The sequence below is a fragment of the Triticum urartu genome, chromosome 6A, assembly GCF_056163025.1.
Source record: "Triticum urartu cultivar PI428250 chromosome 6A, HENAU_Tu73, whole genome shotgun sequence".
Taxonomy (NCBI): Eukaryota; Viridiplantae; Streptophyta; class Magnoliopsida; order Poales; family Poaceae; genus Triticum; species Triticum urartu.
The window spans coordinates 38,526,325-38,543,276 of NC_141878.1; positions in this window are offsets into that span (position 1 = coordinate 38,526,325).

Below are 16,952 nucleotides of genomic sequence, written 5' to 3' on the forward strand. Positions count from 1 at the left end.
GGTAGCGTCGCCGTGACAGAGTTGCACGGGGCGGGGATTTAGCGCTGCGTTGGTCTAGCTCTTGAGAGGGCGCGACTTATCTTGTGCGTCTGACGTAGTTCCTCGGAGAGGCGCCCAGCCTGAGAGGCGGTGGCCTAGGTACTACTGGGTTAGGCCCTCGCGAGCTTCTTCCCACTCCCCCGCACTTTCCTTAACGCTCTACGTCCTCAGGTCTTGGCCCTCGAGCGAGCTCAGCCGCCGCTGGTATGATAGGTCGCGATGTCGTGGGTCAAGGCCAAGGGGTGAGGGCTGGAGAGCCAGTAGGAGCCCATGAGTCGAGATGCTCAGGTACCCCCCTTTAACGTGCAAGCGGTCCGTGCCGAAGAGTGGGAGAGAGAGCTCACGATGCCCCCAACGTTGCTCCTGGAGTAGGTCCTGCACACCAATCATGAGGAGAAACAAGGCCTGTCATTACGGTCGCCGGCTAACCTATGGTCACTCCGAGGGAGCGGTCAGGGCACTGAGGGCCTGGTGAGGTGGCGCCGTGCAGGGCTGCTGCGGCCAGAGCTCGCCCACTCAGATTTAACAATGCTGCAGGGACGGACCCGTGCGCACGCGCCGTGTCAGAGCGAGCGGCTCTTCAGATAGGCGTCGATCGAGCAGGTGATTAGGTCAGGTATGTTAAGCACATAGGAAATCCAATTTCAAGCAAGCGCAGGTAAAAGCAACCGCCGCTGGGTCGGGCCCGAGCGGCATGGGGATGATGCAGCCTGCTGGGCGCCCCAAACAAGGTAAGTAAAGAGCATAACCAAAATGGATACGTGCCGCGGGGACGGACCCACGTGGCCTGGAAATGGTGCAGCCCTGTGGGCGCTCCCAGCTGAAAGTAGAACTCTGAAAGATGTCACCTGGTGCTGTTGAAGATGAAGTGATACTGAGGAAGTAAGCGATGTGTGGTGAAGACGTCGGCCCTCATGAGCCCCCAGGCCCAGGGGCCTCGGGAGGCTCCGGTGGCACGTGCAGGTCTTCGGGGACCATCGCCACCTTCACCGGGACCGCGATATGCCTGACCTCCTGAGCCTCCAGAATGCTCCTCAACAGGTGCTGATGTGCAGCGACCGTGCTTGGCAGGCCGAAGGGCATGCGAACGTAGCTGTGAGGTGGTCCCTCGCGGCGCCCTACGGCCGAAGTCCATAGGCGCCTCTGGGACGCAGCTCGGTTGAGCCCTGGTACGTCGACGTAGACGCGTAGTCCTTCATCCTCGCTTGGATGTGGGGCCACGGCAGGTAAGCCGCGGCTGCCGTGCATGACTCTGGACTCTTGTAGCTCTTGGGTGTTCCTTGCGATGAACTCCTGAGGGTTTGGTCTCCTTTGACTTGTACCTTCCTAAGGGAAGCGTGCTTGAAAGCACCCCTCCAAGTGGTGCCCGAGCGCCTCCCCCGCGACCTTGGTAAGGTCGGTGGCTCTCCAAGAGAGAGCCCTTGAGCCCTGCCTGAGGAGGGCGCCGGGCGCGCCTTCCTATGCGTGAGAGGGCGGCGCTCCCTGATCGGGCGCGAATCCTGACGCAATACCTCCGGAGGTGCCTGCCTCCTTGTGGCTCGGGCCAGGTGAGGTCTTCTTCTTCTTGAGGGTCGCCTCGGGAGGCCTCCCGCTCCCGTGATCTGGGTCTTTGATTGCTGCGGCTTGGAACGCATGCTCAAGCGAGCACACTGCGTCCCTTTCTTCAAAGGGTACGGTGATGACTCCATTGCTTCCTGGCATCTTGAGGACATTGTAACCATGGTGAGTCACTGCCATAAACTTGGCTAGGGCTGGGTACCCGAGGATGGCGTTGTACGGCAGGCGGATGTGAGCGACGTCGAAGTCGATGAGCTCGGTGCGGTAGTTGTTGCGTTGCCCGAAGGTGACCGGAAGGCGAACCTGCCCAATTGGAACGGTGGAACCATCGGTGACTCCTGAGAAAGGCTTGGTCGGCTGAAGCTGGTCGTACGACACTTGGAGATTGTCGAATGTCTCGATGGACAGGATGTTGAGTCCTGCCCCGCCATCGATGAGGGTCCTGGTGACCTGCACGTTGCTGATGAGTGGGGAGCAAAGCATCGGGAGGACTCCGGCCGTTGCCGCACACTTGAGCTGGTCTGCGGAACTGAACGTGATCGCGCATGAAGACCACCTGAGAGGGCGCGTGGCCTCAAGCTTGGGAAGGACTGCATTCACCTCGCGAGCAAACTGCTTGAAGATGCGCTGTGAGGCTGGGGCCTGGGCGCCACCCAAGATGCAAGCAATTGCACGCGGCTCTTGGAAGCCCCCTGCCCCATCGTCTTGGTGTGCGTCTTCGTTCTTCCTTGGTGGAGGCGGCAGAGGAGGGAGGCCTGCGTTACCGTGCGGGTGGCCCTCACGAGGCTGGTCCCTCCAGCCTCCCTCGCGAGGCTGGTCCTGCCAGCGGTCCTCGCGAGGGCGGTCATGCCATCCCTGGCGAAGGCCACGGTCTTCCCATCGTCCGCCACCTCTTCCTCCTCCTCGGCCATAGCCCCTGTCATTGCGCTCTGAGCGTCGGCCGATTCGCCCATCTCGCACGGCTCTGAGCTCTTGACATTCGTTGGTGTTGTGGGTGTGGAGGTCATGGTACACGCAGTACCGTCCGCCCTTGGATGACTCAGGATGATCCCTGCCTCGCTTGGTGTCCGGTTCCGCTGCTAGCACGGCAGCCCCCTTGCGCTTCACGTCTTTGGCCTTGAGCTTCTTTTCTTCCGGGTCGGCTGCCGGGAGCTCGAGGAGGGAGAGGTGCCCTTCCTCAGCCCTGGCGCACTGGGTCGCCAAGTTGAACAGCTCCAGGGATGTGCACAGGTCTTCATGGATTGCTAGCTCTTCCTTCATCTTGACATCGTGCACGCCGTCGGAGAAGGCTGAGACGATAGCTTCTTCAGTTACCTTGGGGATCTTGAGGCGAGCGTAGTTGAAGTGCTGGATGTACTTCTGCAGGGTTTCTCCCGGCTCTTGCTTGATGCGGCGCAGGTCGCTCACGGCCGGGGGCCGGTCGCGAGTGCCCTGGAAGTTGGCAATGAAGCGGGTGCGCATCTCGCTCCAGGAGGAGATCATGCCGGGAGCCAGGTTCAGGAGCCAGGTGCGGGCGCCGTCCTTTAGCGCCATGGGGAACAATTCGCCATGACCTTTTCGTCTCCGTTGGCGGCTACGATGCCCAGCTCGTAGAGCAGCAGGAACTCTGTGGGGTCCGCTGTGCCATCGTAGCGGGGAGGGAGGTCTGGCTTGAACTTGCCTGGCCATGTGACGCCGCGCAGCTCGGGGGTGAAGGCGAGGCAGCCCGCCGTGGCCACCGGCGCCCTTTGCTGGTGCTGGACTTGTTCTTGCGGGTCACCACGCGCTGCCACTGGGAGCAGCGCGGGGTCTCGTCGTGGAGGCGCTAGGGCGCGATCTTGGCGTGCCGGCGCTGGGAGCGCGCCAGCACCTTCCCGGGGACGTGGGATATCTTGGCAGCTCCCTTCTCGCTGCGCAGGCGCCAGACATGAAGGGTCCCGCCCTGGGGCTGCGCGCCTTGGAGTCAAGGCACCTTCTTGGCGAGGAGGCGGCGAAGGCGCCTCCTGATCCTCGCCCCCTGCACGGGACGGAGGGCGAGGCAACGAGAGGGACCGCAAGGGGGAGCCCCCTATGGCACTGACGAGCTCGGTGATGCGGGCGAGCCAGTCCTCGTAGAGGTCGTCGACGGGGCGATAGTGCAGGAGCTCCCGCGCCAAGAGCAGTGAGGCGTGCGCATCCATGGGTGCGTGACGGGCGTGGGACGACGAGCCAGCTAGAGTCAGCAACAAGGTGGCGGTGCGGCCATCCCGCCGCACCGAAGGATGCTGGGATGAGGCCTGCTGCTCGTGTTGGGGAACGTAGTAATTTCAAAAAAAATCATATGCACACGCAAGATCATGGTGATGCATAGCAACGAGAGGGGAGAGTGTTGTCTACGTACCCTCGTAGACCGAAAGCGGAAGCGTTAGCACAACGCGGTTGATGTAGTCATACGTCATCACGATCCGACCGATCAAGTACCGAACGTACGGCACCTTTGAGTTCAGCACACGTTCAGCCCGATGACGTCCCTCGAACTCCGATCCAGCCGAGTGTTGAGAGAGAGTTTCATCAGCACGACGGCGTGGTGACGATGTTGATGTTCTGCCGATGCAGGGCTTCGCCTAAGCACCGCTACAGTAATATCGAGGTGGACTATGGTGGAGGGGGGCACCGCACACGGCTAAAAGATCAAACGATCAATTGTTTTCTCTTTGGGGTGCCCCCTGCCCCTGTATATAAAGGAGTGGAGGAGGGGGAGGGCCGGCCCTCTCTATGGCGCGCCCTAGGCGAGTCCTACTCACACCGGGAGTAGGATTCCCCCTTTCCTAGTTGAACTAGGAGCCCTTCCAAGTAGTAGGAGTAGGAGGTAAGGAAAGGGAAGGGAAAAGGACAAGGAAGGAAGGGGGCGCCCCCCCTCCCTAGTCCAATTCGGACCATCCATGGGGAGGAGTGCGGCCACCCTTTGAGGCCTTCCTCTCCTATCCCGTATGGCCCATTAAGGCCCAATATGAATTCCCGTAACTCCCCGGTACTCCTGAAAAATACATGAATCACTCGAAACCTTCCCGATGTCCGAACATAGTCGTCCAATATATCGATTTTTATGTCTCGGCCATTTCGAGACTCCTCGTCATGTCCCCGATCTCATCCGGGACTCCGAACTCCTTCGGTACATCAAAACACATAAACTCATAATATAACCGTCATCGAACTTTAAGCGTGCGGACCCTACGGGTTCGAAAACTATGTAGACATGACCGAGACACGTCTCTGGTCAATAAGCAATAGCGGAACCTGGATGCTCATATTGGCTCCCACATATTCTACGAAGATCTTTATCGGTCAAACTGCATAACAACATATGTTGTTCCCTTTGTCATCGGTATGTTACTTGCCCGAGATTCGATCGTCGGTATCTCAATACCTACTTCAATCTCGTTACCGGCAAATCTCTTTACTCGTTCCGTAATACATCATCCCACAACTAACTCATTAGTTGCAATGCTTGCAAGGCTTAAGTGATGTGCATTACCGAGAAGGCCCAGAGATACCTCTCCGATATTCGGAGTGACAAATCCTAATCTCGAAATATGCCAACCCAACAAGTACCTTCGGAGACACCTGTAGAGCACCTTTATAATCACTCAGTTACGTTGTGACATTTGGTAGCACACAAAGTGTTCCTCCGGTAAACGGGAGTTGCATAATCACATAGTCATAGAAACATGTATAAGTCATGAAGAAAGCAATAGCAGAATACTAAACGATCGTGTGTTAAGCTAACGGAATGGGTCAAGTCAATCACATCATTATCCCAATGATGTGACCCCGTTAATCAAATGACAACTCATGTCTATGGTTAGGAAACATAACCATCTTTGATCAAAGAGCTAGTCAAGTAGAGGCATACTATGACAATTTGTTTGTCTATGTATTCACACATGTATTATGTTTCCGGTTAATACAATTCTAGCATGAATAATAAACATTTATCATGATATAAGGAAATAAATAATAACTTTATAATTGCCTCTAGGGCATATTTCCTTCAGCTCGTTCCGCACCGGGCCGGTGGCGGCGTTGGCGGCGGGCGACGGGAACGACGTGGGGGGCCGCCGACGGGCGCCGTCTGGGTGGCGCTCGGCGCGAGCCCGACGAGCGTCAGCCATGGACACGACGGAAGATCACACACGAACAGCGGAAGAAAGATTCCGGCGCACCCCTACATGGCGCGCCAAATGTCGAATTTCGGGTTCCGGCAGACCCTTGTGGTTCGAACACTGGGGTGCGCGCGGAGATCTCTCCCCTATCGATCTACGTCTGATCCTCTCGTGCGAACTAAGATGAAAATGATGAACAACACAGGAGACACGAGGTCTATATTGGTTCGGGCGAGCGTTGTGGTGTAATACCCTACTCCAGTGTGTGGTGTGGTGGATTGCCTCTGGGGCTGATGAAGGACAGTACAAGGGAAGAACAGCCTCGCGGGGGGTGTTCTTGAGCTGATGCGGTGTTCTACTTAGTCTCTGCTAGGTTCTTCTTCTCTCTTCTGCCCTCTTTCCTTCCTCTCTTTCTACTCCTCTTTTTCTTTGTGGAGGCTAGCTCTATTTATAGAGGCCCTGGGCCTCTCCCCGAATAATTGAGCGGGAAGGGCGCCAACATTTGGCCATTTTGAAGGGGAACATATAGTACAAGTTATCCTGACCAAAGGTGGTCTTCGACTGCCAAAAGCACTGGTGATGACGCCGTCTTGGGCTCCACGGTGACCTCCGTCCGGCCGTCCGGCTGGTCTTGGTCTAGTTGCACCGGAATGGTAACCTTTGCCTGATACCTTGGCCTGTGCTTGCTTCCTTTGCACCAAAGAGGAAACAAGGACCCTGCACAGGCCGGCGCCCGCCTGGCCTTGATCGTCATGGCTTGCGTCATGGGATCCTCACGAGGTACCCTTGCATTGATCTCTCCGCCTCCTCGCGGGCCTTCCTGATGAGGAAGCTTCCTGTCGTCCGCCCCGCGAGGCTTGGCCCCTCGCGAGGGTCTTGAGCTTGCGTTGATGAAGATGGGTCGCGCTGGGCCCCCACCTGAGCCACGCCGCAGGCCGTAGGCAGGCAAGTCTGGGGACCCCCGTTCCCAGAACGCCGATAGCAACCATGTGGAACTGACAGCCTTCTCCATCACAACACACTATTACCCTATCACTGCAGTTTCTGTGATATTTGTATCTTCTAAGTTGTTTCACATGCAAATTCACAAGAGCCTCTCTAAATTGGTACACATCTCTGAAACAAAGCCTAAGCTGGAATTGCTGCTCTGGATGCAGCCTGCCCTCATCATACCAGACCCTAGGTGGTCTTTTCTTAGCTCTGCTCTTTCTACCAGAGAGGATTATAAAAGACATAGGTTCATTGCCATCATCATCAGCTTGAAAGCCTGTATCATCCTCTTCCGAAGATGGATACCAGTCCTCATTCATGCTTCTGTTAGCACTAGAGTGGGACCTGCTAGTAGGCCCAGGCCTCTTTATCTTCTTCTCAACAGGCTCAGGAACTGCTATCTCTTGACAGTCATCATCCTCTTCCTCCAAGTCTATGTCATATAAATCTTCAGGGTCTGTGTCTCCTCCACAGTGTGTACTGCTCATGTATTGAGCTCTCTTCCTCTTAATGTCAGCAATTGTGTCTTTCAGATCACTGTCCACTTTCCTCCTCTGTTCTTCTTCTCTCGCTACATTATCTTCTTCTTCATAGTCCATGGAATCTGAATCTGCATCTGGGAGGTCTTCATGAGCTACAAAGTCTTCATCAAATACTGAGTCATCATCTTCATCAGATGTGTCCTCATTTCCTGCATGCTCCTCCTCATCTGTATCAAACTAGAAATCTGCATAATTAACACTAACTTGAGTGTTAACCTGCTGCAATGCATTATTTTCCTCATCTGCATCTACCATCTATGGCTCAATTGGGTGATCTTGTGTCCCAAGCAGTAACTGGCATGGTGGAGGAACTGATTTTATTGGCATATAGTTCACACTTTCTTGTGTTCCAACAAAATATGATGAGCCAACATGATCAGTGTTTGTTTTGTGCACAACACCTGACTCATTAACAGCAAATACAACTGGTGGGTCCACTGTTAAATCTTCAATTGTTTCATCTGGGTCCACTTCTTCATCTTCTGCACTTTTGTTAACTGGTGCTTGCTTTATATCTAATTTCCCATCTTTAACATACAAACACAGTGTCTGACTGCTTTTAAACTGCTTGATCATCACATCCACTTCAGTGTTGTTTCTGACGAAAGTAATCCCTTGCAGCCCTGTGCAATACTTCCTCAAGTAGCAAATACTGTCATCACTTCCATATCCATTTCTGACCATCACATTAAGCAAACTGCCATAAGTGATGTCTCTCTCATACATCTTCACAAGGGCATATTTTTTGGCAGCATCTTTAGAAGGAAACTAAAAATATAATGGACCATGGCTCCTCAGGCCTACAGAACACAAAACATATTAAAACATATTAATGACCATGACATTTTCAGTAACATTTTCAAGCCTACAGAACACAAATCAAATTCATGACCATGACATTTTGAGTGCCACAATAAAAACTATGACATATTCACATATAAAACAAAGTAACAACAATAAGATCTATGCCACAAGAGCCAACAAATGCGGAATAAACTATGATACATTTAGTAATTCAGGAAAAAAACAAAGAAAAAACTTCATCTAGGCATAGGAGCTTCCTCCCCCAACGAAGCAGTATTGCTAGAAGTAACCCTAGGCATCCTAACTAAGTGAGTACTCTAACTAAGCAGTATTGCTAGAACCCTAACCCTAGGTTTTTGCACTGAGATTTACCTGGGTGGAGATGGATGCCCGGGGGGTACTTCCTCCCCCAACGAATCAGCCGCCGCCGACGCCTTATCCGCGTCCGCAACATCCTTCTCTGCCTCCTCCGCATGCTGCGACGGTGGCGGCAGGACAGCTTTTCCCCAATCCGCCATCGAGTGCGAATCGCCATCGGGGTTGGGGCCCAACTTGCCAACGGGTCGCATTGCGGGCGGCGGCCACCGGAAGAACGACCACCGCCGCCGGAGCCGTCGAGACCTTCTCCGCCATAGCCGCCGCCGGAGCTGGTCGCCATGAGCAGAGCGGGAGGAACGCGCGGGAGGGGGGGGGGAACTGAATCGGGGATTGGAGGACGAAACGGAAGGGGCATGACCTAATACACGGACGCGGAAACGGCCGTCCCCCTCCGTCTAACGGCGTCCGTCAGCCCGCGCCACGTCGACCCGACAGGTGGGCCCGACCTGTCGGTTTCACTGTTTCTGCGGCTAAAACGGCCAGTCAGTGCTCCGCGGTACCAATTAGTCCCACAGTTGTTTTTTTTTGTGACATGGCTTAAATGTGGTACCGACCGGTTACCCTAGCCCCAAGTGTGGTGGTTTTGAGTAAATAACTCGCATTTTGTTAGTCTCTTATGGCTTTTGTTTTTGTGGGCTTTAACTAATTAATCTATTTGTTAATTAGGATGATGCCCATAGTGTTACTGATGCGGATGATGATGAGCAGAATGGAAGTGATGAGGATGGTGACGAACAGAGTGGAAGTGATGAGGATGGTGACAAACAGAGTGGAAGTCATGAGAATGCTAATCAGCAGAATCGAAGTGACGATGATGATGGGCAGAGTAAAAGCGATGAGCATGATGAGGATGGGGACGAGGATGAGCAGAGTGGACGTGATGTGGAAACAATGAATAATGCAGTTCAAAAGCCTCTCTGGAACATCAAGAGGAAGAGAGATGTTCGTAACGCCCAGGTCGCCAACAGCAAAAGCCACATGGAAAGCAATGGGTAAATACTTAACTCCTGCTGCAATGTTTATTTTTTACAGTGGCATGTAGAGCACGTATTTGGCCATAGTCGACTATGAAAATTTAGACCTTTGTTAGATAGTGCCTGTCAAATAAGTGGTAACATCTGGTGAATTTTGACATATAATTACATGCAGCACAACCTGCCATCTAATGCCACACACAATCTTTCATACATGCAACATAAGCTCTTGGAAACACTGCGCCCTTAATGTGCATTGGGCTCTTAAATTATTCTTTCGTTTTTGATAATGAACAACTGGAACATACTGGCAAACTAAACTCAGGCGTACTTCTGCCATGAGTAGGAAGATATGTGAATCAAAAACATTAGCAAGCCCAACTGATAATGTCTAGTTCTCTCAAAAGTCAATGTTCGTGATATATCGTATCTCTAGATATGTACCTTGTTGTAGAGAGTAAGCAAGCAGCAAGCACAGTTTTTTCTAGATATCGTTATACAAAGAAGCATAATGCACATTAGAATTGTGGTTTTCTGGGTATTCTTTCTTCCAATTTTCTTGCGCAAGCTGATATATTTTTATTCTCGTGAATTCTGATGAGGCGTATGCTTCGGTACACCCTCCTTAAACACATCAAGGGCTGAGATCTGTCGATACCCCTTCGCTGTCAGGGGCATGATCGTCTTATGTAAAAAATCCCCCCCCCCCCGCCCCACCGCGCGTCCACGCCGATACCCCCCGCGCGCCTGTGTATACGGGGCTGCCGCACGAGCCGAGCCGCATGGCAGCCGTGAGGACGCGAGCCGAGCCGAGCCGTTAGCATCGATGGGCCCACAAAGTCAAATGCAGTCGGTGGGGGCGTACGTGTGGTCGTGGCGCGGTCATGCAGTTAGCGGCGCACTAATTGCGGCGCTGACTGCTCGCGGCCGATCTCCTGGCGCCAGCCTTCTGGCGTGGTAGTCCGTGCCCTCCATTGCCGCGCGTGCGGCGACCGGGCCCCTTCCGCCGCCGGCAGCTGACGCGACCGGTCGGTTGCCGCCGCTGCGGCGACCGCCCGCCCGCCTTCAGACGCCACCAGCGCTTCGACTGCCGCGCGTGCCGTCCCCGCGCCTTCCAACGCCACCAATGCCTCGCCTGCCGCGTCGCGCCGCCTTCCCACGCCAGCGATGCCTCGGCTGCCGCGTCGCGCCTTCACACGCCGCCGCTGCCTCGCTTTCACACGCCACCGCTGCCGTGCGTGCCGCCAACCGCCCGCCTCTCCCTCGGGGCGCGCGCCACCGACGGCTCGGCCGCCCACCACCCCTCCCCCCGCCGTCTATAAAAGGCAGCGCCAGCCCTGAGCAGGCCGTGCCATCTCCCTCGCCCCGCCCATCTCTCTTCCTCTCCTCGCCCGCCCATCTCCCTCTCCTCGCCGGCGATGTCTTCTAGTGACTCCGACGAGGGCGCGTGGCCGACCGGTGTTTGGCCGCTGAGCCTCACCGTCGGCGACACGGAGGATCTGGCCCGGTACGGCCTGATGGTGCCGCCGGCAGCCAAAGTGCCGCGGCCGTGGCGGATCGGGGCGGACGGCATCCCCACCATGGGCCCGCCGCCGACGAGGCAGCAGCTCCGCGCGTTCCCTGGCGGCCGCTACAACCGCAGGGCCCGGCGCAGGTTCTGGCGGGGGAAGAACTTCGACGTCGTCCTCGGCGCGTTCAGGGACGCGGCGGCCGGCGGCGCCGTCGGAGACATTACCGGCGAGGCCGGCTCTTCCCGTGGTCGACGTCGCCACGGCCCACCTCCAGCCGCCCCCACTGCCCCGGCACAGCAGGCGCCCCCTGACTCGGCGCTGGTCGAGATCCCGCCGGCGCAGGCCGCCCTCGCGCAAGACGGAGACCCCGACGACACGCCAGGGCTACTTGCGGTGCTGGCCCAGTCAGCAGAGGAGGCGGCGGCAGCCACTCGTGAGGAACGAGAGCGGCTGGCGGCCATAGCGGCGGTGCAGGAGCAGCAGGCGCGGGAGGACAACTGGTGGGATTTCAGCGACGACGACGACGACGACGACGACGACGGTGGCGACGACGGCGGCGAAGGAGGGGCCGGCGGTATGGCGCCGGTCGTCGACCTCACCGGCGCCAGCGACGAGGAGTAGTCTACTTTTAGGGTTTTTTTTTCAAATTTCGGTCTAAGTTATGTAAGAGCAGTGCTCGTTTATGTTTAGTGCTATGTAAGGTAGTTTGAATTATGAATGAACTCGAAATGGCTTATCTGAAAAAAACCGTATGTTGCAACTTCAAAAAATAAACGGAAACATGCATTTCAACGTTACAAGGAAAATCAATGCTCGGTTACGCATGCATGAGGCTTTCACTCATACTCGAACGGTCTCTGGAGAACTTATCATGCATGCACACTAAAAACATATTGCTTCACGTCCGGGGTGTGGTATGTGGTGTTATCACCAAAAAATTATAAGAAAATTGTATAAAAAGAAAAAAAACAATGATAAAAAAATTGCCTCCTGTGCTTGCAGGCCACAACTGCGCGTAATCGGTCCGGCCCGATCTAGCCGCGGCTACGGCCTGCAGCACAGTCAATCAGGGCAGTGGCGGGTCGGGGCGGGAGTCAGAGGACTTCAAATGGGAGGTGGGAGGCAGGTATATAAGGCGGTCGCGGCGTCGTTCGGCGGGCGAGGTGAGACTAAACTTTAGTACTCACCCCCGCCGACCCTGCCCCCGCACCGCGCGCAGTCAATGGGCCGGCCCACGCGCGCCATCATGCACTGTCACTGATTACGCGCAGTTGCGGCCTGCAACCACGGTTAGGCTGTTTTTTTTGCATCACTATTTTTTTATTCTTTTATGAGTCATGGCGCGGGGGAGGTGGCAGGGGCGCTTTTTTAGTCCCACCTCGCTCGTCGAGGGACGCCACGACCGACTTAGGGCCCCACGCAAAAGTTGAACGAATTCTGACACCATACGCACGTTGCGTCACGCCCGGCCAGTGTTTTCGGTGCGTTTCACGAAGAAAACCATAGGAAATTCATACGGTGCCGGAAAATTATGAAAACTTGCACGCACGATGGACCTGGCGATGGGTGCGTGTCCAAAAAGTTTGGGGTCCACCGGCTGAGTCAAAAGAGAACGCAGTACGGGGCTGACATCGTTCATATCCGATCAGTGCCGGTTGGATTGGTGGTACGAGGTGGCATGCACGAAACGTCACCAAATTTTGGGAGGCAGTGGGCATGCCCATCTTAGGGCCCCACGCAAGATTTGAACGACGTCGGACACCAAACGCACGTTGTGTCACGCCCGGTCAGTGTTTTCGGTGCGTTTCACGGAGAAAACCATAGGAAATTCATACGGTGTCGGAAAATTATGAAAACTTGCACGCATGATGGACCTGTCGATGAGTGCGTGTGCAAAAAGTTTGGGGTCCACCGGCTGAGTCCGAAAAGAGAACGCAGTACGGGGCTGACATCGTTCATATCCGATCAGTGCCGGTTGGATTGGTGGTACGAGGTGGCATGCACGAAACGTCACCAAATTTTGGGAGGCAGTGGGCATGCCCATCTTAGGGCCCCACGCAAGATTTGAATGACGTCGGACACCAAACGCACGTTGCGTCACGCCCGGTCAGTGTTTTCGGTGCGTTTCATGGAGAAAACATAGGAAATTCGTGTCGGAAAATTATGAAATCTTGCACGCATGATGGACCTGTCGATGAGTGCGTGTGCAAAAAGTTTGGGGTCCACCGGCTGAGTCCGAAAAGAGAACGCAGTACGGGGCTGACATCGGCCATATCAGATCAGTGCCGGTTGGATTGGTGGTACGAGGTGGCATGCATGAAACGTCACCAAATTTTGGGAGGCAGTGGGCATGCCCATCTTAGGGCCCCACGCAAGATTTGAACGACGTCGGACACCAAACGCACGTTGCGTCACGCCCGGTCAGTGTTTTCGGTGCGTTTCACGGAGGAAACCATAGGAAATTCATACGGTGTCGGAAAATTATGAAGACTTGCGCGCATGATGGACCTGTCGATGAGTGCGTGTGCAAAAAGTTTGGGGTCCACCGGCTGAGTCCGAAAAGAGAACGCAGTACGGGGCTGACATCGGCCATATCAGATCAGTGCCGGTTGGATTGGTGGTACGAGGTGGCATGCACGAAACATCACCAAATTTTGGGAGGCAGTGGGCATGCCCATCTTAGGGCCCCACGCAAGATTTGAACGACGTCGGACACCAAACGCACGTTGCGTCATGCCCGGTCAGTGTTTTCGATGCGTTTCATGGAGGAAACCATAGGAAATTCATACGGTGTCGGAAAATTATGAAAACTTGCACGCATGATGGACCTGTCGATGAGTGCATGTGCAAAAAGTTTGGGGTCCACCGGCTGAGTCCGAAAAGAGAACGCAGTACGGGGCTGACATCGGCCATATCCGATCAGTGCCGGTTGGATTGGTGGTACGAGGTGGCATGCACGAAACGTCACCAAATTTTCGGAGGCAGTGGGCATGCCCATCTTAGGGCCCCACGCAAGATTTGAACGACGTCGGACACCAAACGCACGTTGCGTCACGCCCGGTCAGTGTTTTCGGTGCGTTTCACGGAGGAAACCATAGGAAATTCATACGGTGTCGGAAAATTATGAAAAGTTGCACGCATGATGGACCTGTCGATGAGTGCGTGTGCAAAAAGTTTGGGGTCCACCGGCTGAGTCCGAAAAGAGAACGCAGTACGGGGCTGACATCGGCCATATCCGATCAGTGCCGGTTGGATTGGTGGTACGAGGTGGCATGCACGAAACGTCACCAAATTTTGGGAGGCAGTGGGCATGCCCATCTTAGGGCCCCACGCAAGATTTGAACAACGTCGGACACCAAACGCACGTTGCGTCACGCCCGGTCAGTGTTTTAGGTGCGTTTCATGGAGGAAACCATAGGAAATTCATACGGTGTCGGAAAATTCTGAAAACTTGCACGCATGATGGACCTGTCGATGAGTGCGTGTGCAAAAAGTTTGGGGTCCACTGGCTGAGTCCGAAAAGAGAACGCAGTACGGGGCTGACATCGACCATATCCGATCAGTGCCGGTTGGATTAGTGGTACGAGGTGGCATGCACGAAACGTCACCAAATTTTGGGAGGCAGTGGGCATGCCCATCTTAGGGCCCCACGCAAGATTTGAACGACGTCGGACACCAAACGCACGTTGTGTCACGCCCGGTCAGTGTTTTTGGTGCGTTTCACGGAGGAAACCATAGGAAATTCATACGGTGTCGGAAAATTATGAAAACTTGCAGCATGATGGACCTGTCGATGAGTGCGTGTGCAAAAAGTTTGGGGTCCACCGGCTGAGTCCGAAAAGAGAACACAGTACGGGGCTGACATCGTTCACATCCGATCAGTGTCGGTTGGATTGGTGGTACGAGGTGGCCTGCACGAAACGTCACCAAATTTTGGGAGGCAGTGGGCATGCCCATCTTAGGGCCCCACGCAAGATTTGAATGACGTCGGACACCAAACGCACGTTGCGTCACATCCGGTCAGTGTTTTCGGTGCGTTTCATGGAGAAAGCCATAGGAAATTCATACGGTGCGCCGGCTTAGCGATGTGGTATTGAACTACAATGCATGTTTTTAATAAATGCATCGTGGGCCAACCGGCGGTAGTTTTACGGGACGGGCCAAGTGGCCCACTCTGTCGTGACCACGTCTATGACGCCGTACGTGCGTGCATGGCATGGAAACAAAGCTGCCATTACCTCGCCCCAGGACCGCCTAGCCCCGCCGCCTCCACGCACCTCCTCACCCGTCCCCGATCCGACGGTCGCACCGCCGTGGCCGTCCAAACTCCCTTCTGTCATCTGCGCGCGCGACTTGGATCTCAGGCCCGGCCATGCCGTCTCGGCAAATGCGCCGGCACCCTAAACCCTAGGACGGGCCGTCGGCCAGCGCGCTCGTGTGGGCAGAGGGCGCGCGGCTGCCAGGACTAACCCACACCGGGTGGGGTTTGGCAACGGTGGCTGCCGGTGCTCGACGAGACGCCGGAAGGTATGGTATTGAACCGTACGTAATCTTTTTTGAATCTCGTAACTAGTTAGCTAACTGGCATCTTATTTAGAATGCAAGAATTAGGAGATGTGTACTGCTCGGTTGAGAAGTGGTGCGAATTGGTGGGAAAATTCACAGCCAGACAGCGCATGATGCTACGTGGCACAAAATTGGACTGTATGTTGAGAATTCCTTCCATGAAAATGAGGAAAAATTTATTGGAATTTATGATTACAACGTATAACAGTACTAGAAAGCGATTTATTATTCGGCCAAATACTGACGGCCTCAGTGTGCTTAATGAAGATGTTTACGACATATTTGGGATACGTAACGAGGGTGATGATGTCAGTAGCATGATAGCAACAGTACAACTAGATGCCAAAAAAATTGTTCCGAATCGGTTTCTAGACAAAAGAACAGGCCTAATCCTCATCGATGAGTTGATAAAAAATATTGTTGATACTCAGTCATATGATGATGATTTTGTGAGAAGGGCCGTACTGGTTCTTATGGGTACAGTCTTAGCACCACAATCCACCAAGTTTGTTTCTTATCGTTATTACAAAATGGTGGAGGATGTGAACGCTATCAAGTCATACAATTGGAACAATTTCACGTTGGAGGTGTGCATGGATGCTATTAAAAAATCGGTCGAAGATCTTGAAAAATTCAAGTGGCCTATCGGGAACTTGGCTCTTCTTCAGGTACAAGTCATTTCATAATAGTTGTATGTATATATAATTTAATGTGATATATGTGTCTGACTAGTTGTGTTTACTATCATGCAGTATATATACTGGGAAAAAGTTGAGCCAATAGGTGTGGATACATTTGATCCTTTGTCTCGTGAATACCCACTAATGGTTAACTAGCCAGAAACGGAAGGGAAAAAGAGAGACGACTATGACAACATGCACGGGCGTGGCACCGGCAATGTAAGTCAATGAGTATAGTTCTTATTGGTTGCACATAGTAATTAACTATAGTTGTTATTTTTTTTATTTTTTTTGTTGTACAGCTTGAAAACTGCGTTAGCAAAGAGTACAGACGTGCTAAGATAGCACGTGAAGGGACTGTCCCAGATGAAGAAACGAAGAAACCTAAACAGAAAGGTGGTGGCAGGAGTAGAAAGCCAAGCACGTCAGGGGTTTCATCGAACACGACTAACAGTATGGACCGTGTGATGACATACATAAAGCTGCTTCACAAGGAGGTTCTCAATATACCCGAAAGATGTGCACAGGTAATATAAAATTTATATTAAACATGTTTTAGTTGTTCAAGTACTTATCATGTTTCATTTGTGTTTGTAGATGGTAATGGAAAAGTTGAACACGGAAGGTGTGCTGTACAAACCCAATAAGAGGGACACCAATGAAGAATTTGATAATGTAGGTGAAGAAGTTGGGATGGAGAATGGCAAGTACAAGTCATCAAAATATTGGCCAGATATTGATTCACCTACCGACGTGGAGGTAGTAACATCTTTCACGGGTTTCAATGATT